A 7,064-nucleotide genomic window follows, 5' to 3' on the forward strand; every position below is an offset into this window, starting at 1 on the left:
AGAAGTTCTAAAGTTCATTAAGCTTGAATTGGGGTGTGATTCATGATTTTAGTGTTGTTCGATGTGATTTGAAGGCTCGACTAAGTCCGTATTGTGTTTTAGGACTTGTTGGCAGGTTTGAGGTCCCAGAGGCCTCGGGTGGATTCCGGACGGTTAACGGATCGAGTTTGTGTTTGGGGGAAATGCTAAGGCTGCTGGTATCTGGTGCAATCACACCTGCATGGAAAGGCCCGCAGGTGCGAGCCCGCAGGTGCCGCAATGTGGTCGCATAAGTGACATTTGGACTGAGTTGGGATGGCTGCAGATGCGAGGATGTTTCTGCATCTACTAGTCCACAGATGCGAGGAAAGCTCCGCAGAAGCGGAATGCTAGCTGGGCAACTTGAGTCACAAAAGCGTAAGGTCTTCGCATGTGCGAGACCACGTCTGGCATCGCAGGTGCGGAGCTATGCTGGGCAGAGGGTATGTGCAGGTGTGAGGTTTTGGTCAAGCGACTGCAAGGTGCGGTAGTCGGGCTGGGCAGTGTCCTTTAAAAACGAAGGGTTTGGCACAATTCCACTTCATTTCGTCCATGAGAGACGATTTTGGAGCAATTTTAGAGTGCCATATTCATAAACTATTATGGGTAAGTGATTTCTTCACATTGTGAGTTAAATTTATGGTTTTAATATGGATTCAAGCATGAAAATTGGTAAAAATTTGTGAGATTTTGAAAGAAATGTAAAAATTGATATTTTTAGATTTTTACCACAAAATTGGACATGGAACTTGGAATAAATTATATATTTGAGTTAGTAATGTTATGGGTAATGTTTATCTTCGAAAATTTTCGGAATCCGGAAACGTGGGCCCGAGAGTTGGCTTTATCAATTTTTCGAGCGGAGTTAAAATTGTGATAGTTTGATTTATAATGAGTATTAGAGTACATGTTTATGGATTCGCACATTGATTGACTAGTTTGGAGCGACGGGCACCGGTTTGAGGTGTTAGAGCAGCATTGGAGCTGGTTATGGAACTTCAGAGTGAGGTAAGTCTCCTGTCTAACTCTGTAAGGGGGAACTACCCCTAGGTGATGTATTTAATATGGGTGACTTGTTACGGGGGCTACGTTCGTACGAGGTGATGAGAGTTCGTACGTAGTTAGATTCATATTATTGTCCGGGTAGATTTAGATTCACACCATGCTATACTTGTATTATAGGGTCTATCCTTGCTTGTTTAATTCCTTTATTTCGCATTACGACTTGAGACTAGACGTGCGTAGAGTGATAGACTTGCTATTGTCGAGATCTGATGAGTTTCATGATTGTCCGCGTAATAATTGTGTTCCTCTTATGGACTCTTCCCGTGATATGCGTTTTCATCTAAAGGTTTTTCTTAAAATTATAACTCACACGTTTATTCGTGAGTGGGGTCAAGGACCCGTTAAAGCTTCTTATTCTAATGGAATCGGATCGTTCGCCTTGGTAGGATTATGTACCACACTCTCATGGGAGCGGGTCGTTCTCCTCGACGGTAATAGATGCTTCTATGGTTCGTGTCGTTCCACACTCGGCAGTGCATAGATTATGATGGGATCGGGTCGTACGCCTCGACATTTCTATAAAATAGTCTCATGGAATCGTGCGTAACATTTGACAAGAAGTCAGTGTATCTATGAGTCTTCTGACTTGAATTCGGACGACCTATCCGGTGAGGTTCATTATATATATATATATATATATATATATATATATATGCTCCGGTTGAGGAGGTAAATCACTTATTGAGAGTTTGAGTCTATTGTAGAGAGGAGGATTGTATCATGTATTTGCACTTGTTTATTTCGTTTGTTTACTCTGCCCCATATCTGTTTACCTCTTATTGTAACTATCTTATTGGACCATTAGTAAGTGTCAATATCGACCTCTCGTCACTACTTCTCTAGGGTTAGGCTAGATACTTACTAGGTACGCGTTGATTTACATACTCATGCTACACTTGCTGCACATTTTTGTGCAGGTACATATATGTCTGGTGGTCTTTTGGGCACAGAGGCGTAGATGTTGCAGGGACTTACCATCAGCTGCATTTTATGATATGATCCCAGTCTGCTGAGTCTCCATCAGAGTTATTTATGTTCTCCTGTCTAATTTTTATTCCAGACAGATGTTGTATTTTATTATATTTTCTAGTTGATGCTCATGCACTTGTGACACCGGGTTTTGGGGGTGCTTACGAGTTGTTCGTTATCGTAGTTGTGGAAATATTATCATTTACCTTGTAAATTCTATTTTCTTACTTTTAAATTGATGAAAATTTTCATTTTAAAATACTAAAATTAGTAATTAAGTTAATCATCTACTGTTGGCTTGCTCGACGGCGGTGTTAGGCGCCATCACGACCTTTAGTGGATTTTGGGTCTTGACAAAAATTACATGGAAGAAAGTTATCTCGAAAGACCTACAAATCCTTAGAATCAATGCAGACCTAGTTAAAGATAGAATACAATGGAAGAGAAAATTACATATAGGTGATACTGACTAGTTGAAAATAGGTGTGTGTGTGTGTGTATATATATATATATATATATATATATATATATATATACAAATGTTGTTTCCACACAACAAACAATTTCAGTTGCCTCCAAGCAACTCCCAAAAGGCGCAGCTGGACCAAACCATCCCAAATATAGAAAGCCATCAGACTACGCCATGAGTGGAGTCCCCCAATTTCATATGATAGAAAGTTCATGACCAATCTCAATTTCCTGTCCGAAAAAATGGGCAGACCTAGTTGAAGAAGTAGAGTCTCAAGAATCTCAAGCTCAACTAGCACAAACCATGTCTTCTCCTTGGACAGAAGAAGAATTCATGCAATGGCAACAACTCATGGGCATTAAAGATCAAATGACCATGCCTGCCTTATTTAAAAAAACTGAGAGATCAGCATCAATTGTATAAAAATTATTGTTCCAATATGGCGGCACAAAGCCACGCATCTTCTTCCAACTCCGTGGCGGCCCAAAGTCACACGGCCTCTTCACTTCCTGTGGCTGCCAGAAGCACCGCACAAAAAATATTGGAGGCTAAAAGCCCCATTGCAGGTACAGGGTGTCCATCCAACATCCCAAAGACTACAACCAATCACGCACTTTCTTCATCAGTGCCACAACCTATTTCTTTACACAAGGGCTCCTCCTCCGAGGATCCCACTTATATTAAGAAGAAAGTGCTTACCCACTCATTCAAATTGAACCAAAATTCTGGCATTCCAATCCCCAAGAGGTGTCTAAGAAAATACTTAGCCCTTCAGCCAATTTCATTCAAAACACCCACAAACATACCCAAAAATATTATGAGTTTATTCTCACAGATACCAGATCCTGCTTGTTTAATCCCCACAAAGAAAAGCAAACCCAATCATATGTCACACATACTACGGTGTGGATTAACAAAATAATCTCACCAAAAGAATGGGGAACCCATCCAGCCAAATACAAAAGACTTTCTCAGCCTTTTGATCCACAATTTAACAATTACTATGACTACGAGGCAGCGTGGATGAATGCTTTCACCTTCCAAAACCAACTTGGAAAGCATTCATGGTTCATGCTCTGAAGTAATCAATTAACCGCTGAATTCCCTCAGTGGTTTATACATCAATGGTGGCCTGTATATGGTCATAGAGCTGAAATCCTCCCAGCACCAGTAAAAGAAGGATACGATTATTTCTGTCATGGGTTTTTAGTGAACAGCAAATACCCATACTCCTCCAATTTTTCCACCGATTTCATTTCCCTTGGATATATCCCAGAAGTTTTCCTTCCACAAGCTAGAAGGACATAAAAGACTACCGTGGTTAGCCCTCCAAGGACACTGCAAATGGTATAAAATGTGGGATTCATCCGAAGCCTATGTACCTGCGGTAGACAAGTGGTTTCTATTCCATCCGCAGTATCTAGCTATAACAGATGCTGCTAAAATTTTATTTTTACAACAAAAGTCCATTGCAAGTGCACAACTAGCCGGTTCCAGCAGCAGGCTTGATTTTATTCAGCAAATGGAGCAAATTCTTGATACCCTCAAGACATAAATTCCAGGTCAACAAAATCAAGCATCTTTGTCTGACAAATCATCAGAGGAAGAAGAAGAAGAAGAACTTGATTTAATGTTCTGAAAAATTGATCAGAAATTACATCAGCATGACAGCACAATGACATCACTGCTAACATCATCCATGACATCAGCTAGCACTTACTCCTAATGACATCATGAATCACATTAGAAATATTATGTAATTTTTACTTTTTTAGCTATAAATAGCCCCCCATATCACTTGTAAGACACACACCTTACACTACCACTTGAGAAAGAATTCTCGTCCCCTCTCTCTAGAATTGGTTAGAGCTCTCTCTCTATTATATTAATATAAGTTTTTATATTGTATTATCAATTTTTCAGTTTCAATAATAATCAAGTTTATATTTATTTTACTCTTGCCCAAGTTTATATTTATATTACTCTACATTATGATCGGTTAAACCGCCTAATTTACTTTATCGCATTCTATTTACATGGTCGGCTCTGCCCCATAAATTATTTGCTTTCACTCTAACTGTATCTTCTGCAGGTTTAATTATCTTGTTATTTGCTTCCTGTCCTTGCATCCATTTAATTTTTCCCTAATCTTTTAGGGGCTTCGCTTCCGGTCCCCTTGATATCAGAGCCGGAAGCGAAGCCACTAAAAGATTAGGGGAAAATTAAATGGATGCAAGGAAAGGAAGCAAACAACAACATAATTAAATCTGCAGAAGATACAGTTAGAGTGCAAGCAAATAAATTTATGGGGCAGAGCCGACCATGTAAATAAAATGCGATAAAGAAAATTAGGCGGTAAAACTGACANTATATTATACAACTTATCTACAATTTTCATATATTATTTCTATCCAATTATATACAACTACAATATCATACAACTTCAATATAATTTTTATACAATATTGTTCAACTTTCATACAATAGTTAAATTATATATATATATATATATATATATATATATATATATATATATATATATATATATATATATATATATATATATATATATATATATTCAGTATTCATGTTTCATTTAAACGCATTTCGGTCCATAACACAAATCCATCCATGATTTAGGAATCCTTTCTCATACGTCCTCCTTCGCATTAATGCAGCAATGTGATGAAATTTCTTGTATACTTTCGTGACACATGACTCAAATGTCGATGTAATGCATACCTATTACCTATATTGGGAAATTTTTCTTATTATTGTTCCTTAAATATCCTTCCAACTACGAAAGGAGAATAAGAAGTCAATAGCTTTTGCACATATCCATCATTTAAAGTATACAGATCGTGTGGACTTATCGCTTTCCAACATTATTATAGTGGATAAACAATCTTTGTTCTAGTCGGATTCCTCATTCCTTCTATGTAATACAAAGTCACTGGGCACAATTATAATGACAAATTAACAATAAAAGTATCATTCAAAGAATCGAAAGTTACTCCTTTTCTATTAGCGCCACCAGATTTAGGCATAAGTTATTGCCTATAGGATAAAAAAGAAAATGCAACTACTACCAAAAATCCAATATTATTTCGCCCGTACTTGTAGGTGAGAATTTTTTTTGTTTTGTCATTTAATTTGATTGCTCCCTTTTTATTTTCTAGTGTAAGGCGAATATGGTTTAACGTAACAGGCAAGGCCGGGTCTAAGGTTATCACAAGTAAGGCTTGTGTCTTAGGTTCTCAAATTTGGGGGCCCTATTTTTCAGAAATAATAAGTTGATAATTTTTTTTTAAAAAAATCTTAAAATTATATTTGCTAAAATCTTACCTAAGATCAACAATATCTCAAAAAAGATTAAATATGTTGGTTATACTATCAATTGAAAAGAGAATTATTAGAGAAAATTGATCATAAAAAGTTATTAACAATTTTGCATCTCAAAAAACTAGAAAAATAGAATTCAACTAAAATATATATCATAATATTCGTTTAAAAATTTAGGCCTTAGAACTTGGCATACAATATTTGTCCTATTACTTTAATAAAATAAAAAAAAGCAGCCCGGTGCACTAAATTCCCGCTATGCACGGGATCCGGAGAAGGGCCGGACCACAAAGGTATATTGTACGCAGCCTTACCATGCATTTCTGCAAGTGAAAACAGCCTCTTACATAAATGCAGGATAAGACTGGTACAATAGACCCTTATGATCCGGCCCTTCTCTAGACAGGATATAGCGGTAACTTAGTGCACCGGGCTATCCTTTTTTATTAAAGTAATAGGACAAATATTGTGTGTACCACCAATACAATATGTCAATATCCAAACGCAAGGCAACAAGTTGCCAATTGCTAAGTTATTGCCTGATACGTAGGACAGCCTTACGGAATTTTGATATTTTCCAAGTCTACAACTTTTAGGTCTCTAACTCCATCTCCACGTACTTTCTCACCAAGTCTCCTCCTCCACGACCATATCCCTTATATTAATGTAAACTCAAACTTCCTCTACCTAGCGAAACCCAATTCAATTCTTCATACTCTTTTTTTGCTATTCCTGTGCTCTGTTGCTTGCTGTTAAGTCGTAAGTTTCTTTGGCCAATTCAATTGCTTTCTCTTTCAGCAGTTTTTGTTATGGAGTTAATGCATATGCATGACATGGGATCAATTTTGTAAATAAGTTATAAAGTGAAAATAGCTTCCCTGCTTTCTTTGATGACATGGATTTTAGTTTCTTGCCTTCTTGAATTGAATTGAAAGTCGGGTTTGGCTTGATATGGTAATTAAATTAGGTTGAAAGGTTTTTTTTTTCACCTAGAAGATTGACAGGAAAATTCAATTTCCATGTCAATTTGATGGAATAAGCCTTTTGTAGATGCAAATGCATACAGTGGAAAACAAGGATTAGACTGCTGAATGTGACACTGAATCTTTTCTTGGTTAACATGGAGCTTATTGCAAATTTTGCTGTAACTTATCACAAAGAACTGCTCCCCCCCCCCAACACCCACCACACACACACACAA

The 7,064-nt window shown here is 37.3% G+C and overlaps 1 protein-coding gene across 1 annotated transcript in view; it reads left to right on the forward strand.

The window, feature by feature from the left end:
* The window catches only part of LOC109227035 (hypersensitive-induced response protein 1-like), a 3,412-nt gene continuing 2,775 nt past the window's right edge, over positions 6,428-7,064 (forward strand). The window contains exon 1 of the mRNA XM_019392027.1: positions 6,428-6,622. The gene's annotated coding sequence lies outside the window, so the exon portion shown is untranslated. The remainder of the gene's footprint in view (positions 6,623-7,064) is intronic.

The sequence above is a fragment of the Nicotiana attenuata genome, chromosome 6 (genome assembly GCF_001879085.1).
Source record: "Nicotiana attenuata strain UT chromosome 6, NIATTr2, whole genome shotgun sequence".
Classification (NCBI taxonomy): Eukaryota; Viridiplantae; Streptophyta; class Magnoliopsida; order Solanales; family Solanaceae; genus Nicotiana; species Nicotiana attenuata.